This window comes from Rattus norvegicus, chromosome 9 (assembly GCF_036323735.1).
Source record: "Rattus norvegicus strain BN/NHsdMcwi chromosome 9, GRCr8, whole genome shotgun sequence".
In the NCBI taxonomy this organism is placed as follows: Eukaryota; Metazoa; Chordata; class Mammalia; order Rodentia; family Muridae; genus Rattus; species Rattus norvegicus.
In genome coordinates, this window is record NC_086027.1 from 22,598,487 (window position 1) to 22,618,091 (window position 19,605).

At 52.2% G+C, this 19,605-nt stretch overlaps 1 long non-coding RNA gene across 5 annotated transcripts in view; it reads right to left on the reverse strand.

The window, feature by feature from the left end:
- Positions 1–1,135: 1,135 nt before the first annotated feature.
- LOC102550162 (uncharacterized) overlaps positions 1,136–19,605 on the reverse strand; it is a 33,190-nt gene continuing 14,720 nt past the window's right edge. The window contains exons 3-5 of one of the 5 annotated variants that reach the window (XR_010054718.1): positions 13,625–13,876; positions 8,612–8,667; positions 1,136–6,671 (exon numbers count right to left, since the gene is read on the reverse strand). This is a non-coding gene — a long non-coding RNA (uncharacterized LOC102550162). Of the gene's footprint in view, positions 8,668–13,624; positions 13,877–13,897; positions 14,320–19,605 lie in introns of those variants that run through there. The other 4 variants (XR_005489456.2, XR_010054717.1, XR_005489453.2 and 1 more) reach the window with 4 other exon arrangements.

A 19,605-nucleotide genomic window follows, 5' to 3' on the forward strand; every position in this document is an offset into this window, starting at 1 on the left:
TTCCTTCCTTCCTTCCTTCCTTCCTTCCTTCCTTCCTTCCTTCCTTCCATTCTTCCTTACCTCCAGATTCTAAGTGAGCTCAACTCTGAAGCCAAAGAGAAATTATTAGACAGAGAAGCTGTGGGCCAGGATTCTCCCCCCTGAGGGGACTGGGGGATCTGGACCCCCGGAAGTAGGGGGCCTGAGAAGGCAACTCAGTTAGTAGAGGGCTTGCCTAGCATACCCAAACCCCTGGGTTCAAACCCTGGCATTGTATAAATCAGGCACGGCGAAACACAGTTGTAATCTCACTGCTCCCGAGGTAGAGGCCGGAGGATTAGAAGTTCAAGGTCACCCGTGGCTGTATAGCAGCTTGAAGGCTAGCCTGAGCTACATCTTGGGGAAAGGGGATGGAAGGGGCGATTGTCCCCAGTCCGGGAGGAGGGAAGAGAGTCTCTTTCTTCACCAAACTGTGGGCTGGTGGTCCCCGCACCTGGAGTGGAACTGGGATGGGGTATCGCAGAAGGACACAGTTATCACTAAATGCCTCGTGCCAGAAACAGGTGGTGTGTACCTGAGGGTTTCGGTGATGGCCAGAGGGAGGGGACATTTCTACCAGCTGGGTGTTGGTAGTCAGGTAGCCTGGGAGGGGACCTGGGGCTGGCACACCAGTCCCCACAGGTTAATGTTTGACCTGGAGCCAAGTGTTTTTCCACTAGGTATTTTTATCCTCTGTGCCTGGCAGTGGGCAGCTGGGTACAGTCCTCTGTGGGCACAGAAGGAGGGGAGCAGCTCAACTGGGACGAGTAAGACAGCAGGGAGACCAGGGGACTTAGGGGAGAGAGGTACCTCTTTTCTCATCGATTGGACCAAATACAAAAAGCAATGTATGGGTAGGAAGATTCATAATTTGGGGGTTTGTTTGTTTTCCCCCAGTGGTTTGATGGGGCGGAGTCTATTCTAAGGGGGCGTGGCTGAAGTCAAAGCAGCAGGAGCAAGTCACCAGGTTTCCTCAAGTCTCGGCAGACTAAGAAGTGGAGGGCAGGGCATGCTGACACTCAGTGCGATTTCTCCTTTGTCTTTTTTATTCAATCCAAAGCACCCAGCCCACTGGATGGGTCCTTCACCACTTTCAGGAAGGGTCTTCCACCTCAGTTGTACATCCTTCGTACAAGCCTAGTTGATTCCGTGTCTAGTATAGTGGGCAATGAAAAGGAGCCACTGAAGGTCTACTCCCTGTCTATTTAACATCCAAACACTTGTCTCCTGTGTGTGTGTGTGTGTGTGTGTGTGTGTGTAGGTGTGTGAGTGGTATATGGTGAGTGTGTGTGTGTGTGTGTGTGTGTGTGTATAGGTGTGTGAGTGGTATATGGTGAGTGTGTGTGTGTGTGGCACACACACAGACACACACACAGTCACTTTTAAGAACAGCCACATGGAAAAGAAACAAACAGAAGAGCCCACAGAGGAGCTGGCTTTTGATCTCAGCTCCAGGCCCGGCCCTGGGACCACCCCATACCTAGTTGAGTAAAGAGTGGCAGAGATACAGGAAGGAGGGTAACTTGGGGTCCCTAATCCAGCTTCTCAGGACAATCAGGATGTTCCTCTAAGATGCTAACAGCGCAGACAGAAATTGTTCCTTTCTATGGCTGGAGCAAGTGATGGCAGGGACTACGTTCCCAGTCTTGCTCCTGGGCCAGGAGAACACAGCTTGCTCCCAGGGAACTCCCATCTAAGGGAAAGGGACTGAGGGCACATGACAAGAGCTCTGTGTCCAAAACTGAACTGTACACCCTGCGTCCTCTTCCCACACACCATCAGAGTCCAAAGGAGGGAAGGCTTCAAAAGCTACTCAGCCCAGGGTTCAGCTGATATTGGTTGCCGGCTGGAGCAAAGACAGCTTCCTTCTTGTCCCTTCCAAAAGTTCCGGAGATGGGCCTGAAACCTTGAGTGTGGCTGTGTGGTAACTCTTCATCAGTGTCAACCTGATAGACATGAGAATTACCCAGAGGTGTGTCTGTGTGGGAGTGCCTAGACTGAGTTACTTTCGGTAAAAGCCCCACCCTGTGTTCAGCACCCACCCTGTGTTCAGGCCCGTCCCATGGACCATGGTCCTAGACTGAATAAAAACCAAAGGAGAGGGACATCTGAGCAATAGCTCTGCTTCCTCACTGTTGCTGCAATGTGGGCCAGCCACCTCATGTTTCTGGCTTCCCCGCCAAGATGGACCATATCCTCAGATAGGAGTCAGGGAGACAGTTTGGTGGGTCAAAAATGACCACCTGAGTTCAGTCCCCAAAACCCATCAAAAGCCACCGAGGCAGCATGCATCTGTAACCTCAGCCCTCTTGGAGCGGATGGGGGACACGGGAGTTGTCCAGAAGCTCAGCGGCCAGCTAGACTGGGGTACGCAGGACAGCGGGAACAATGAGAGACAGCATCTGGGCACGGAGAAGGAGAAAACTGACTCCTAAGTTGTCCCCTGACCTCTTCACAGAGTGTGAGCTATGGTATATCTGCTTGACTTCACACACACACACACACACACACACACACACACACACACTAAATAAATAAGTAATAACAAAGCAATGAGCTGAGATAACCCCTTCCTTTCTTAAGTTGTTTGTTAGGTCTTTGTCACAGTACTGAGATAAGCAAGTAACATGGTGGGGGTGGGGCAGGAGGCCATGGATCCCAGAGTCAACATCCTCACCTGCTGACCCGAGGTCTATCTTAGCCTCAGGTGATCTCATTCCTCCCTGGACCCAGAACTGGATAGTTGGGTAGGCCGTCCTGAAGCTTCAGTCTTTCAAAAGCTGAAGTCCTGCTGTGGAAGCCAATCTAAAAGCCCCCCCCCCCCAGGGCCTTCATGGGATTAGGGAAAGTTTCCCTATACAAAGACATAGGGGCCTGTCAGTGCTGACCTCTGGGAGGAATCCTAGTGTCTCATTGTCTCTACAGTGAGGTGGTCTACAGTAGAGAGCAGTGTGGACGGAGCAGAAGCAGTGAGCCTGAGTCTGGACCTGTTACTGGGGTGGCCACATCTCGACTTCACCACTCACTGTACCCCGTCACCCCAAATCCAACTGAGAAACATACTGTGCGTCTTGTGTCTAAATTCCACATTTCCCTCAACACCACTCTGTTGGAGTATCTCATGGTCCGCCTGATCCCCGCCTTGAATGCAACAGGACGCTATCTCAAGTCTCTCACCAGGCAGAAGTCCTTCTTGAATTGTGGCCTTACATTTCTTGCCATCTCTTACAGAAAAAGGAATGCTAAGATGATCCCCACCCTTCATGCCCCATGCCCAGATGTTACACACATGGGATGGTCGGTTTTCTCCTTGGCTCTCGTTGGTGTTTTGTTGCTCCTGGCTACAGAAACAAGAGTCTCCCACAGTGGGTCAGGTGACTAAGACAGTGGTTCTCAACCTGTGGGTCAAGGCTCCATTGGGGTCACATCAGATATCCTGTATGTCAGAGATTTACATTATGATTCATATCAGTGGCAAATGACAGTTACGAAGTAGACGATTGGGGGGCACCACACGTGAGAAACCCAATTAAAGGGCCGCAGCATTGAGAACCACTGCTCTACAAAGACACAATTCATAGAGGCTCCTTAACCCTGCCCTGTCCTACGAGAAGCCAGGAGGTAGTGAGCCAAGATGAAGGCAAGGGCTTTGGGGACTCTCAGAGGATCATTGACTTCTCGTTCTTTGAGAGGAATTTGAGGTTATGCCTCTGGGGACACCAAGGAGTCTTGGAGTTGGGAAACCTCCACCCACAGCTGCTCAGGCTTTTGCTGCAAAAGAAGCAAAGGATACAAGCTTGCACCAGTTCTCTGAAATGGAGGAACTGGTTTCCCAGCTGCTGGACAGAAAGGGGGAATTCCAAAGACCTAGCTTTGGGCCCTGGCTTTGTATCCAGCTCAACCGTTTCTTAGAAGCTCGTCGCTTTCCTGTACTGCCCTGCCACCTCCAGCTATTAGCCCGAGCCTGGCAGATGAGTCCATGGAAACAGTGTTCAGAGAGGATAGAGTCTTTTACAACTCCCTGTTCAGAGCAACTGGAATGGAGAAAGGTCACACCCCACCATCAGATGCTCAGCAAACCTCTCTTGTGTGTGCTCCTGGCTGCCTCTCCCAGGGGCGTTCTGTATAACCAGATGAGACGTGTCTCACTATTCTCATGGTCCTCACGTGGTGGAAAGGACTCCTTTTTCCTGAGCTCAGGAGATATTCAGAATGGAGCAGACACACAGGCCTGTTATCCAGAGGCACTGACTTATATTCCCAGCTATTCTGGAGGCTGAGGCAGGAGGATTTCGTGTATTTCAGTAACTTTTCTCACTGGGTGGCTGCTAACATTGCTTCAATACTTCCTAACCGGACCGCCTAGCCAGGACCCTAAGCTCTTGGCCTGTGCATCTGCACTCATGGTCCAGTCTCCACAGGATGCAGGTGACTCTTTCTGGATCTGTTTGGCATATGGCGGCCATTCAGCACCTCAGCTGCTCAAAGCACTGGAGCAAATTGAACAGGGCAGATGCTGAACATTGCAGGAAATTCTGCTGGATTCCTCTCTGCTGATGCCTGTTCAGTGCAGACATGGAGCAAAAGAGATGATCCTTCAGTCGATAGACTAAAATAATAATTAACAATCATTGATAACAGAGGCTGTGATCTACTGAGAGCTTCCTCCAGGGCAGGCCCGGTGCCAAACTCATAATCCTTACCCAATCCCGGGCTCAAGGAGGTTACTCAGGGTCACTGGAGCTAGCAAATGACTCTGGGTTTGTGTGACCTCTGAGTCCAGTCCACTTTCCTCACTGCCGCAGCTCCACCCCCTGCCATGCCCCCAGGAATTTAGAAGCCCCGGGGGAAGGGAAGGAAGGCAAACGGTACTCTTTTTACAAGAGCAGGAATTAAATAAATCAGCACATAATTAACATCATCACATCTCCCTAAGACCGCTGACTAGAACATTGTGCTAATGAGGTCAAGGTGTTGGTTTCTAGTCCCAGGAGCATAGTACAGCAGCCACTGTAAAGGAGCCAGCCCACCGCCCTGGAAGAAGCCTGTTGGACACTAGGGGGTGTATCTTCTGAACACCCAGGCAGGGATCCAGATTACCTGTCTCCGACTTAAACTGGCAGCTACCTCCTGGACCGTGACAACCCTGGGGACATATGGGAAGGGGCCTAGAGGGCTTTTGGAGGGTTTGGCTTGGCTCAGAAGGTGAAGTTGTCGGTCACCCCGCTAGGGAGTACCGAGAGCAGGCAGCTCATCAGAGATGAGGACCACCTTGGGAACAGGCAAGGGGTGTGTGAGATCATCTCCACACAGCGACCAGGGCCATGATAGGGCTCCTTAGGTATTAGTTTATGTAAATCCTCCCTCTCTGGGCCTACAAGGTAGTCCAGTGGATAAAGACGCCTGTCATCAAGACTAATGTAATGGCCTGAATTCAATGCCTGGGACCCACGTCGCAGAAGAACCAATCCCCAAAATCATCTTCTGACCTTCACGTGTGCACCACACCACATGTATGCACCTACCCTTCCCCCACAACACACACACACACACACACGTACACATACACGTGCACACACAATAAATAAAAAATAAATAAATAAATGCAAAGACAAAACAAAAACAAACTCACCAAAATGTGTAGACAGGTGTGGTAGCTCCTAATTCCAGCATTCAGGAGGCAGAGGCAGGAGGGTGTCTCTGAGTTCAAGGCCAACCTGAATTATATAGCAAATTTCAGGCCAGCTAGGGGTACATAGTAAGATCCTGTCCCAGAAACAAACAAACAACAACAAAAACAAAAATAAAATCTTTTCCCCATCATTGCCAGAAGGATGAGAACTGCTCCAGCCACCTGGGGAGACCACCTGGCTGTCTCCTACAATGCTAACTATGGGGATCTTATAGGGTCCCCAGTTGTATTTCTATGTGTTTACTGAACTGATCTGAAGGCTTATGCCAGGGCTGGAGAGACAGTTTGGCATTTAAGAAGACATACCGCTCTGACAGAGGACCCAGGTTCAGTTCCCAGCACCCACAGCAGGCAGTTTAAGCCACTTGTAACTCCAGTTCCAGGGAATCCAGCGCCCTCTACTGGCCAAAAGGGCACTTGCATGCATGTGGTGCACATGAGCTCACAAAATCAATCGATGTAATAAATGGTTCCTTTGAACTGAATCGGACCCTTTCCTAACCCAGCACGATGGAGGACACACCTTGTTCCTCAGTGTCCATGGTCACATGGGCAGAGCAGTGCAGTAATCAGAACATGGATATCAGAATGTCCTGCCATACCGCAAGCCATCTGACCCCGGGAGCTAACCTATTCTCGCCCCCAATCTCAGTTTCCTAACCAGAGTAGGAGAGCCAAAATTCCCACTTCCCAGTAGTGGGAAGTTAGAGGAAATATTTGTGGGCCACCAAACTAGGAGCAAGGTCTTCAGAGAAGACCATCGACTAAGTATCTGGGAACATCATAAGTCAGTCAGAGTAACCACTCTGGGCTGGCAGGGGTTCTGGGAGGGAAAGGGAGGTCTTGTGGGCAGTGCTTCTCAAAAAGGCTTGGGTACGGTGCTCAGGATGACCCCAGCGTGTGCAGAAGCAAATCCGGGAGGCTGGAGGAGGGGCAGCCAGGCAGACAGAGCCTGGAAGGGCTGGGAAGAGAACAGTAGCATCTTCACTCAGTCATAAGCAATCCCTCTAGCATGTATCAGCTTCGACCTCTTTGGGAAGCTGGCGAGCTTTTCGAATTTAGCCAGTAGGGGATAACTTCCAGGAGAAGGCAGAGGATAAGCATGACATCTGTCCTGGGCACAGAGAAGGGTCCAGCCCTGGTTATGAATCTGCAGTTGCAGGCACAGCTCAACCATCCTTGGGGCCTTTGCTCTTCAGGGCAGCTCATGTCTAGTCTTGAACTTTCTGGTCCGGTCACCCCAAGAAAAAGTGGGCTGGATGTTGGAGCCTTCAAGACTAGCCTTGCTTCTTAGATTGGGTGTGGTGAGACATGAGCTTAGGCAAAAATTGTCCCCTTTAGACCTGAGGCTCTGGGCAGGGGACTGGCTCTCCCCTCTAGAAGAGGGGTTCAGGGCCACAGTCCTAAACACAGCCCCCGAGGGGCTCCTCAGGGAAGCACGGGGCTTCTGCCTCCGTTTATTGCTTTGCATTCTACATGGAGATCTCTCCCAAGGCCTCCTTGGAATGTGGGGCAGAGCACTTACTTGCAAAGCATCTTCTGCAAACTGCTCCAAAACGAGCAGTTTGATGCTGGTCTCAAGGAGCAAGTAAGTGCACACCGAGAAGAGGCTGTTGGAAAGAGCTAGCCTGGTCCCTGAGTCTCTCTGACTTCTGTATAATCTCTTCTACACACTTCAGTGCATGTCAACAGGATACCATATACCATGCCGCCCTCACAAAAGCCAATCAGGTGTTTTGAGCCTATAGAACGGCAAGCTTCTGCAAGTAAACTTCTTTTCTATATTAAACACCTTTGTCCCCAGCCCTAGTCTGTGAACAGACAGTGCGATGGGCCAATGAACGGCCCATAAGGGGACCTGGGTGGGGTGGCTTCCAGAAAAGGCCAAGGATCATCTTCTTCACCATCGTGGCCAGCAGAGCTTTGGAAGAGGGGTAGGTCCCACACCCCACATGGCAGGGGCTTCCTGGGGCCCCCAGGCCTAAGCCTGTCTTGTAAATAGTTTAACTGTGTTTACATAGCAGTAATATGCGTGTTACCTTTCCCAGCCACCACATTCCAGAGAGCAATCTTGGGTAGTTTACCTTGCCCTGCATGGTTGCCAGTCCCTGCAGTGGGTGGGTGGCCTTTGGGGCCAGCCCCATGATTCTGGAGAACTGTAGGTGCTCTACCCCACCAGGCCCGACCACGTGTGTGTTCCAAGTGGGGATTCATCCTCAGGTTAGAGGGAAGCTTTACGGAGTCTGGGGGGCTGTGTGGGGGCCGTGGTACCGCACTCCAACCTTGCTCACCTCTGTGCTCCAGGCGGCTGAGTTAGAACCTTGCCCACCACATTTATGGTGATGAATGGCTGTGGCCTTTAGCTCTCCTTTCCGTGCAAGGTCTGGGGTCTGGTGTGGCAGCCACAGAGATACAAACAACAGTGTGCTTTCCCTAGGCTCCTCCTAGGTATTTAGGACTGTGGCCCTGAACCCCTCTTGTAGACACAAGGCTTAGAGAGGATGGTATACGCATCGTCCAAGGACGTATTGACTGGGGAAAAGGAGAGTCTAATGTAAACAAGACAGCCAGTCCTTATCGACCTCAGTCCTGCAGCTCTGACTCCTGGAATGGATGGGGTGACCAGCTGGAGACATGGGGACCAGGGATTTGGCAGCTACCTGTGACACAGTCCGAGTACATGAACACACTGTGTGTGCAAACAGGTAGGGTACACTAGGTGGGGAACGGGTGCCTCCCACACAAATCCGCATGCGTGCACATAGCTGCTGAGTGAACTCCCCCACATCCCATCCTCCCATCCCCTTAAGGGCACAGCATGCAGTGCAAAGAACAGTTAAGTCCCAGGCAACGTGGTCCTCTTCGCTGCTAAGAGCCAGTTTCTGTGTTCTGGAGACTCACCTCTGGAGACTGTGTTCCCTGCTCAGCGTTTCAAGGCTAGGCGATCTTGGGATCTCCTGCAATGACCAAAGCGGGGACTCTGGTGACACTCAGACCCCTTTCTACAGTGGTGGACTCAGTAGCAGTGTCTCAGAAAGGCCAGGTGGGTTCAACTCCCAACCCAGGCCTGACCTTGCTACAGCTGTCTCCACAGCTAACAGAGGGTCCACGGCAGGAGACCTCCAGATGCCCCGCCCTCCTGCTGGCCTGTCCTACCTCACACTGAGTTACATAGGCCCTATCAGACAACGAGGGACCAGGTCTTTACAAGGTGACATCTGCCATAGAATCCTGAGGTGGGGGATGAGGGACAAATGACCCACTAGTCAGGCCTGGCTTCTTAGACTTGAAGTCTAAAGGGCTCATATTTGGTTTAAGATTCTTAATAGTTGTTTGTTTTTTGTTGTTTTTTTTTTTAAACAAAACAAAAAACCAGAGGCCCTGCAAATTATATAGGCAGCTCTGCTACTGTCTGAGTCCTTCTAGGGTGAGATTGGTACAGACCTTTCCCCGAGTCCTGACTTCCTGCATACTCCATCGTGCCCCCCAGTCTGCCTACTAACCCAGCATCCTACTCAGGGCTGGTTCAGACCACCCAGATGTGGTAGCTGTGGTTTCCAGGTGCCTACAGCCCCACCACAACATTTGAAGATGCTCTTCAGCGGTGCGTCCCAGTGGTTGTTCCTCCTGCCGTCCAGCCTGCGGTCGCCTGCATACTGCAGCCAGGACGCAAGAAACCTGGGCAAAGCTCTCAACGTGCTTCAGCCATTGGTTGAGAGCCTGTGGGTAGACATCTTGGTCCAGCTCCAACACTAATAGGCTTTAGCTCTAAGCTTTCGGAACCCCGGTTGCCTCTGCTTAAAAATGGAGTCTAGAATGTCTCCCCAGCAACCTTAATGGGGAGCTACAGCTTAAATGTAGCCACTAGCCCCAAAAGGGGACTGATGCTGGTCTCAAGGAGCAAGTAAGTGCACACCGAGAAGAGGCTGTTGGAAAGAGCTAGCCTGGTCCCTGAGTCTCTCTGACTTCTGTATAATCTCTTCTACACACTTCAGTGCATGTCAACAGGATACCATACACCATGCTGCCCTAACAAAAGCCAATCAGGTGTTTTGAGCCTATAGAACGGCAAGCTTCTACAAGTAAACTTTTCTATATTAAACACCTTTGTCCCCAGCCCTAGGTATTTTGTTATTGCAACAGAAGATGGAGAAATATATCAAGTAGCATATGAAAGGCCCTTAGTAATAAGCCTAGTACCCCAGAGTCCTTGGAGAAAGTTTAATTCCAGCTACTTTTTAAGACGGTGCCTCAGGTGACTCAGCCTAACAGACACTATGTCACTGGGTTGACTGTGAATCAAGGGTTCTTCTGTTCCCAGCTCCCCAGTGCAGGGGTCAACAGAGGCTTAACTGATGACTAGGCCTGCCCTGTGTACATGCTGGGTAGTCTACCCACAGGGCTACCACTCCAGCCTAGTTTCAGCAACTTACTGATGGAGTATTTACCGAGCGTCTCCTGAAACCAATGGTGACCATGAGCCTGAGTGCTGTGGAGTGGGTGCGGGCAGAAGGGTAGGGCAATTGCAGTGCACACCATGGGATGTTGGTGTGAAAATGGGGAAACCTAGGCCCGAAGAGCTTATAACTCGCCTACACTGGGACGGCGGTCATGGGACAACATTTAGACTTCCTTCCACCGTGGGAATTGGGAATCGAGCTTAAGCCCTTGGGGCTTCAGGAGAGGACACCATCTTGCCATCCCATGGGGCCTCACTCTTGTTGCCCTCACATTCTGCTGCATGGGTATGTGTGGTAAAGGGAGGTAGGTCTGGCTCACCACCAAAAGGACAGCAGGGGTGTGACACCCATCCCCCCATGTATTGTCACAAGCCCACTCTGCCTCACTGTGGAGAGGGGGTGTAGGGCAATGACAGCTGTGGAGGGGCTTCTGGGAAGCAGCTATAACAAACCAGACACCCACCTGTGGGAACCTGGAAGCCCTCCTGGGGGCTGCCTCGGAGGTTTGGAGGTAACACCACTGCTATCCTGACTGCTATACCCCTGTCAGGCCCAGAGCGGCCATCCTCCCCTCCTTCCCTGGCTTTGATGGCCTGTCCAGCCTGTGGTCCCCAAGGCTCTGAATTATTCAGCCCAGGGAACCAGGCAGTGAGTCGAATGTCTACCCCTGGGGCCACAAAATAGATTATCTTTTTATTATTATTATTATTATTATTATTATTATTATTATTATTATTAGCTGTCCCTTGTTAGCTTATAATTGCGACCATGTAACATTTACTAGAGGCAACAAAGCGACTCTCATGGCTGGCCCACGGTCATTCATTAGCTAGCAAGATGGAGCGGCTCATAAAAAAGAGAGAGAGAGAGAGAGAGAGAGAGAGAGAGAGAGAGAGAGAGAGCCGTTAAAAAAAAAATCCAGAGAAATGGAAAGCAGGGGGTGATGCAAGCTTGGGTTAACAAAGACAGGAGGCTGGGGGAGGCGGGTCGGGTGTGAGCTGAATAACCCAGTCCTGATAAGCCACAAAGCAGCCGGCTGCTCCTCCTGCCCGCTGCCTGAGTCAGAGAAGCGGGGATGTGTTGGAAATCCAGCAATGTAATTAGCAGGTTGCATCATGCGCCCATTATAAATTACAATAGGCACAAAGAGGGTGGATGGAGGGGCAGGGATTAAATGGGGTAACCTGATCCCCATGCCAGTGGGGGCAGAGAACTCAGGACCGGTCGCCCGCCTGGACACTGGGCGATCTGAGTAGCCTCTGCCTATCCGTGGCACAGGACCCGGGGGTGGGGTGGGGTGCGGGGACTAGACCTGCTCAAAGACTGCTTTGTGTGGCCCGGGAGAATGATTTACTAACTGGAATCAAAGGTGTGAAAGAGGATGGCCCTCTTAACCCTGCCATTGTCTCCTCTCTCCTGGAATGTCCTCTGGCCCCACCCACCCGAGCACCTGTGCACACGGTGGGGCTTCTGGATGGACCAGGTGAAGATCTGTCTCTGGGAGCTGGAGTGATAAGATCTAAAGGGGCCCTGAGCAGAAGGGCAGGAGCCGCCAGTCGGGGGAGGGAGGATACTGAGACTCAGCAAACAGGGGGTGACCCACGGAAGCTTCTTTCTAAGAAGAGCTGGAAGAAGGTGGTTGATAGGAGGAGGTCTAATGAGAGGTGAGCCCTCCCCTGGGGCCCATCTTGAATTCTTTTTTACCACCTCTGGACTGTCAGAGCTTAGGCAAACCATCTCATTTCTTCACACCTCAGTTTCCCCACTTCAATCTACTAGCTAGTTAAATAACCACAGTCAGCAATTTCCTATTTCCATGCTCCATTCACCCCACCGGGTCATATCCCAACTAGCTGTGTGACCCAGGACAAGCTTCCCACCCATCTATAGCCCCTTTCTGAGTCTCCATCCCCATTTACAAGGACGTGTATCCACACGATCTTCAACATCCCCTGGGCCTAGGCAGCCAGCTAACCCAGTACCTGAGAGGCCGGGAAACTGGCCGGTAGTCCTGAGAAACCTGTGAATCAGAGCCTAGTGGGGCGGAGGGGAAGGCAGACTGAGGTGTGGATGGCATCGCTCCACCTGAGCTCGTGTGGAAACACGCCCTGTTCTTCCTCCTGGTGTGAGCTTGCCTTTCAGCCTGGCCTCTGCAAACAGCCTTCGCTCCAAAGTGTTTTCTTAGCAGCCCTGTTCTTATGTGCAGGAAATAATCCCATTAACTGTATTATTGCAGTGGAGAGAAGACGAGGAAACAGCTGCCCTAAAGTTCAATGAACTCGGCTCTCTCTTGAACGGAAAACCACAGAGCTGAAGCAATTGCCCAGTAGCAAACTTTCTTTGAACACGGCTTGGCTATGCGGAGTGTTGTTCTGAGTACAGGCTGTAGGGGAGAGGACGCAGCTGCTCATGAACCACCAAAGGCCCTCAGTCACTCCGGGTCTCTAATCTCTGCGGGCCCCAGTCTCCTCAACAGACTAAGGAAATGGGACACCCGGTAAGGGTCAGGGGGTGAGCTGCCATCTCAGTTGACCCCACCCTCTCTTGGCCCCCAGCCCTGTCTGTGCCCTGCCTGATGGCAGAGGCCTCCTATCTCCTTATCAGACCCCTTGCTAAATATTGATCATATCCTATCCTGCTTAAAAGCTGTAGAAAGTTCCAGCTCTGAAGTGCCAAGGCTTAGCAGGTTTTCCAAGCCGTCCTGGCCCATGACCACTTTTCTTTCCAACCAACCACTTCTCTATGTCGCCCAGTTACCCTGAATCAGTTGGCCTGCTGCCAGCACACCCCTAGGTTAGGTTGCACCTCTGTGCCTTGGCACGAGCTGTTCCAATTGTCCATTCCCTGTTTCTGTGAGCAATTGATAAATTCAGGTTTGGCTTTTAGAACCCCAGGCCAGTGTCACCTCTTCCTAGAAGCCCTCCAGGACTCTATGTTGTCCCACTCCTACACAGACTTGGAGCCAGTTCTGTCTTTCCATCCTGCATGTGCTGTGTCCCTCAGAGCCCCCTAAACTCCCTGGGGGGAGGAGCCAGTGGTTCACACACAGTGCCAGCACCCGTGTCTTCCTTGGTTCTTCCTTTTCTCACACTGGGGAAGAGACAGATGTGCCCTGAGGCCAGAGGCTGGGGGGGGGGGAGAAGGATAAAGTATAGATTGGTCTTTTTGTGTCCCCATTGAGGGAAGGGGTGCATCTGGGAGAAGGGGGCCAGGCTCGGCAGCCCTGGATACTTACCAGGTACTCCAGGATCTCTAGAGGGATGAGGCAGGGATGTTACCGAAGCTGACTTCAGTATGGGTTAACCTCCCTAGAACTCTAGGACCCAGCAAGGCTGAGGACTGCCTCAGCAAGCTTCCTATGGGTAGCAAGCCCCATTAACCTTGGTCAGCAAAAGTACCAGAAGTGGAGGAAGTACAAACACAGGGTCGGGGGCATCTGGAGGCGTCACTGTACCTTTGAGGAGCTCTCACTATGTGTCTCCCCAGCCCTGCCATCACTAATGAGGTGGCTGTCCTTGTGCCCACATCATGGAGCAGGTGACCACTCTTCTGCTGGGTCAGGATGACACGAGAACCCTACATTGTCCGGTCACTCGGGCATCTGGCCTTGGGTCTATCTGCTTTGGAGTGGAGAGTCACAATAACAGCAGAACGGATCCTGGGCTCCCTTCTCAGCAAGCGGGGTACGTAGCAGGTGTGGGCCCTTCTGTTGGGGGAGGCAGAAAACCAGATTCAGAGAGTGGTGGGCCAATAGTCTGTAAGATGTGCCCTCAACTCTGAGAGCAAGGAGTTTGGCTGCAAACCCCGTACCCTGATGATCCATCTCGCCAGCCCTTCCTGTTTGAGCCACATATGTATTCACAGACACTCGAGGGACAACAGACAACACACATATTGGTGGCTACTGTGTATCGGGCACAGCTTTTCATGCCGTATTTTCATCCAATCAATATTATATATTGAGGACTTGGTACTGTCTTAGGAGCCAAGGCCATGGTAATCTCGTCCTCATGGAGGTTGGTACAAGCAAACTTGGGCCGGGGGTCATGGTGAAGGCCTTTAACCAGAGAGCAGGAGAGTGAACCGAGACAGGGGTCAGACTTTCTCCAGGCCCATGACTGTCTGCAGGAGAGAAGCCATCTTCCCTACCTGATGGATAAGGAAACAAAAGATTGGAGGTTGAGTTCAAGTCTGTCCCCCAAATTTGTCACCTCCATTGCTTTCTACTGTCACCTCAAGGTTTGTCACTCAAAGTCCCCTGTGTTTCTTTTTATTGTGAATGCTAAGCCCTGTTGGGCCACAAGGCAAGGCTGAAGCCCTGAGGTCCCCAGGGCCAGGAACCAGGTTTGAATTCTGGGCCCAAGGATTCTGTTCTGGGAGCAGGTGTGGGATTTGTAGAATTCATGTCCCCCCCGGGAATAGATAAGGACTGTGGGGTGCATTCACATTCGGGGGTGGAGGCAGTGCATGTGTGCTTGTGTGAGTACATGTGTCTGAATATCTGTGAAAGGCAGAAAACAACCTTGGGGGTCGCTTCCTAGGGCGACATCCACCTTGTGTTTTAAGATGTAGTCTCTCACTGATTACCTGGAACACCCCAAATCTACTAGGCTAGCTGGCTAGTGACCCCAGCCACCTGCCTATCCCTACCCTCTCCATGTTGAGACTGCAAGCACATGCCATGACTGGCACTTTCTGGTAGGTTCTGGAGCTCAAATACAGGTCCTTGTGCTTGACCAGCAGACATTCTACCCACTAAGCTACCTCTCCAGCCTGCTGACCGCTTTTGAAAGCCCCGTGGGTCATATCCCATGAGGACTGACTATCCACGTTTGAATCTGAAAGCTGGCCTTGTCCCCACAAGCCTGGCGTGACCTATGGCTGCTCTGGCCACCCACGAGGGTTGCAGCCTGGGCCGACAGAAGTCCAAAAGTCGAGAGGCCAGGCTTGACCCTGGGGAGGCCAGCTGGCTCCTGGGGAGGGACCTTCCCCAGACCGGAGGAAGTCAGCTCAGGCCTGGCCAGGCAGGCAAGCAGTCCAAGGGTAGACCCAAGTCCTGGATTCCTCAGTGTCTGCAGCTGCTCCTGGGACCACCCCAGGAGACGCAGCTTCTGAGTCCCCCAGAGATCCGTAAGGAACCAGGCCTGGGGGAGGTGGTGGTGGTAGCCTTTTCTCAGCGGGATTTTGTGTGTGAGAGTGTATGTGTGTATGTGTGTGTTCAGCAGGGAGGGGGCCGGCTCCACTTCTGAGCCTGGAATTTATACAGCCCCTCGTTGGCGGCTGTAGTTTATCTTGACTGAAAGAATAATAAACTGGTTTGACAGGATGATGTATTCAAAGCATCCGCCATCACAGCGCAGAGCACTGCCTGCTGTCAGGATGTCTGGCGTGGTGGGGACCATCTTATCAAGTGTTTGGCCCCCGAGAATTGTCAACAACATGTTGTTTGAGGGCTTGGAGTAAGGCAGAGATGGGCCTGGTTCGGGGAGACGAAGGGGAATCTGGCCGTACAGAGAAAGGGTGGCCGCCCAGATGGGGTCAGGAAGGCTTCTGCCTCTGATGGAAGACAGCCCAGGCCCAGTTCAGCCCCCTTCTGCCTGTCCGTAGTGTCCTGCCTGGGAGATACTCTGCTTCGGGGACCTTCTGCAGGGACAGATGCGGGCCGGCCACAGAGTTCCACAGCATCCCCTTTCTCCCTCTCCCATATTTTCCTTAACAGAGCAAAGAAGTTAGCGTGAAACTGTAAAACTCTGCAGACTCTGTACGGGGAGGCATGGACCACTTACCTAGCATGAATGAGGCTTGGGACTCCATCCCCAGTAACGGTAAATAAATAAGTGAACGTGTAGGTAAATAAATAAATAAAACATGCCAACTAGCTCACCCTCAGCAGAGGGCGGGAAAGCATTTAAGCCTGGCTCCTGGCCCGACACCCACCCCCAAACCCTCTGCTGGGCAACCTTTGACCATTCCCATGATCATTTAGAACTTTGTTTCCTCTCACACTACAGAGGGACTTGACAGTGCGTGCCACCTAGGTTCTGAGCTCGATGCTGTGGGCCACACAACCAGACAAACACTTTGAAACCCTCCAAGCAGATGAGCTCAAAAGACCTCCAGCAACCAAGGCCTTCCCAAGCTTCAGTCCCCGGACCATTGGTTTCCCCTCGGCTTCTCTGCTCCTGGGAAGTCCTTTCTCTTGCCTAACTTTGAGGCCTCTTGTTTCATCCTGAACTCTGTTCCTCCTTGCATCGCTTCTGCACACAGTTCTCTCCCAGGCCACCTCTTTTTCTACCGTCACGGTCCTGATGCCTCTCTCTCTTAAGCTAAGGCCTCCTGCACAACCAACTCTAGCATTTCTCCTTTGTTTAGGGAATGCTTCGAAAACAAAAACAACAACAACAATAGCAATAAACAACAGGTCAATACTCCTGGGACCTACTGGTGACAGCCCCATAGGACAACAGGGAGGACAGCAAGGAAAGAGGGAGGGGTCATATGCACAGAGGACTGACCAAGCAGCCCCATTCCGGGACTGAATATGGAACCTCCAAGTGTCTCTTTGCTTATCTCCCATTTTACAGATTCAGACACCAAGGCTGGGGAAGACTCAGCCTCCCGACTTGTACTTGACCTTCTATCTGGAAAAAAAAAAAAGGCAGGAAGAACCCCACCCAGACCTCTCCAACAGCTGCTTAGAAAGGCCAAGACTCCCAGGAAGACACAAGGGAGCCTGGGAAAGGGAAGAGGCCAGGCAGTCTGGCAAGGAGCTCAAGTCTGAACACAGATGTGAGTGAGCCCAGGAGAGCCCCACAGCCAGCACCAGTTTCCCTCAGACCCCTCACTCCCTTAGCATCTGCTCCTTTTTCTTTCCTTCTGTTCTTTGTCTGGGGGCCAAGCCCTTCATAGTTCAGCATCGGCCACTGTCCTCCCAGGCCTCATATCTGGCTCTGAAGGGCCTGCTGTTGCCAGGTCCCTGGCCCGCCGTTGTCCAAGTCCCCACGGACAGAAGTGGGCGGTGTGCATCCACGGAGCCAGTCCACATCCCGGAGCTCTCCGTAGCAGGTGCTAAGACCACAGAGATGACCGAGCCATACTCCGCCTGCAGCCAGTTAGGGCTGGCTGAGGGCATGAGCGGGAGCTCTCCCTTCCAGTCTCAGACAGCTGTGAGAATACTGAGCAGGAAGTGGAAGAACCTCGAGGTCGGTCTCCAGAGGGAGCCGGCTGTGCCTGTGAATATATGTTTAGTCATTCATTTATTTCATCAGCCATCCTGTTACTGGGCGTCCGTGGCAGTGCTGGGAACAGCCAGGGGTCTATGGGGAAGGCGGGTTTTCTGGTGGGCTTAAACCCCTTATGGGGACAGGCTGAGCTTGTGGTAGAGACTGTAGGTATGGGGGCTGGGTGGCAGCAGGTTTGTGGAGGGCAATGGTGGTTAGGAAGTGTGTGTGTGTGTGGGGGGGGGTGTCATTTAAGGTTGTAGACTAGAACAGGTAGACAGGGCCCTGTGGGAGGCTGGCATCTGAGTTATTCTGTGTTCTGGTTCTGTTCATGATCCGTCCCCCAGAGGTAACGAGAGGAGTAAGATCAAGTGGCAGGGCTGGGTCTCTGGAACGGCAGGAAGACCTATACTCTATCCAAGGACATAAGTGGGAACCTTTGGAAAGGATTCACTAGAACAGAGGGCTTCATTGTGAAGACTTCCTAGAGCCTTGACTTTCACGTGGCCCCACCCTGGGGTAGATTTACATGTTCATTTACATCTGTTTGCATAGAGTATGTTCTGATCCATATTCATTTCAGGCATTTCGATTTAGGTCATTTGTCCCCTTTCCCACACATTTTCCTTCCTCTCTGGATGGGCAGTCCCCGTGGGGACCATGTCCAACTTTAGGCTCTCTCATCGTGCCTCTGTGGCATTGCTTGGTGACAGCTGGCCATGGTTTTCCAGGGAGTTAATCTGCTCCTCACCTCTCCTCGGTTCTGGTTAAATTGGCGTGAGGGAGCTCAGCATCCCTGGGGACTCATCATCCTGGACGCTTTCACTCTCCAGAATGAGAGCCGCCCCGCCTGGGGACTGTCAGAGGGAGAGCAGCTAATGGAGTGTTGAGTGACCGTCGCCTGCAAGTCTGGGGGCCATCCCATGTGGGTTGCTTTTGCTGACCAGAGGGTTGGGGGCCTGGACAAGGCTGGGCTTGGGACTCCTTCCAGGGCCTGACTCCAGCCGCTAGATCACAGAGCACATCTCATAGACATCCTTTTACACTAGAAGGGAGGCTAAGCTTGTCCGGAGTTCTCGGGGGCTGGTAATGCTCAATGCTGTGTGGCAAATCCTCTCTCCTCCCTTGGCTTTCGGTGCCTCAGTTTCTCCTTCTCTGCCATCAAGGTCTTTGTAGTGTCCGTGTTTGTAAACTCCTATTGACAACCTAAGCTTGCCATCTGGCTCCCAGAGACTGTCCTCTTGTCATGGAAACACCACAACCAGCCTTGCCCTATGGCTCATGCCTCTCCTTCTCTGGAAACTTCCTCTCCCGTAAGCTATGGCGACTTCCGAGAGCACTTCCTGAATATTTGCTGCTGGTCAGTACTATGAGAGTGCACTGAGACCAACAGTGACTGTAAGTGCCCCCTACTCAGTCCATGACCACCTCCATCTTCCCTTCAACAGCATCTGAGAGGTAGATCCCATATCAGCAAGGGGCAATTGTCACCAGGATAGGGGCGACAGGGAGCAGGGGTCTCAGAGACTCTCACCTGGTCAGCCCTGACTCCTGGTGGAAGAGTTCTAGGTCCTAATTACTTCCCCTCTACACATACGCCCTGGCCCATGGGAGGCTCAGCTTATCAGCCATGGGTCTATATTGACCAAGATGGTTGGAGTGTCCCTTATCCAAGGAAGATGGCTTAGCTTCCATGGTCACTCACTCATTCGACTCTTCCAACTGGACTCACCTATATTTCATGGGAAAACTGGACCCCAGGGACCCTCCCTGTTAGTCAGACATAGCCTGGGGAGGGAGGAGGATGAGCACTGTGTGTGGGCTCCGGGTGTCAGTTTTTCCCACCGTCTGATACCTAACAGCTTCTCGTGGAGTCTCATCTCTGTGGATACAGATTCTAGGGTCCACCCTTCACACCTGCGCACCAGCTCCAAGAGTTAAACAATATAACACCTGGGACATATTTATATCCACGTACTACCTCAGACTGGGGCTTCCTGAAGACGTCATATCACCCTCATACTTGGGTTTCCTCAGTCCCCCTCAGACTGGGTTCTGCACCCCTTTCGCTCCCCCCACCCCCACCCCCACCCCCTGTGTATCAGTTGGACTCTGAGGAAGGGTCCTCAGGGGTTCATTGTGGCACTAACAGCTTCCATAGGCTCTCAGTTGCCAGCCCATAATACCTTGATGAAGCGGGGAGGGCTTTCCTGAC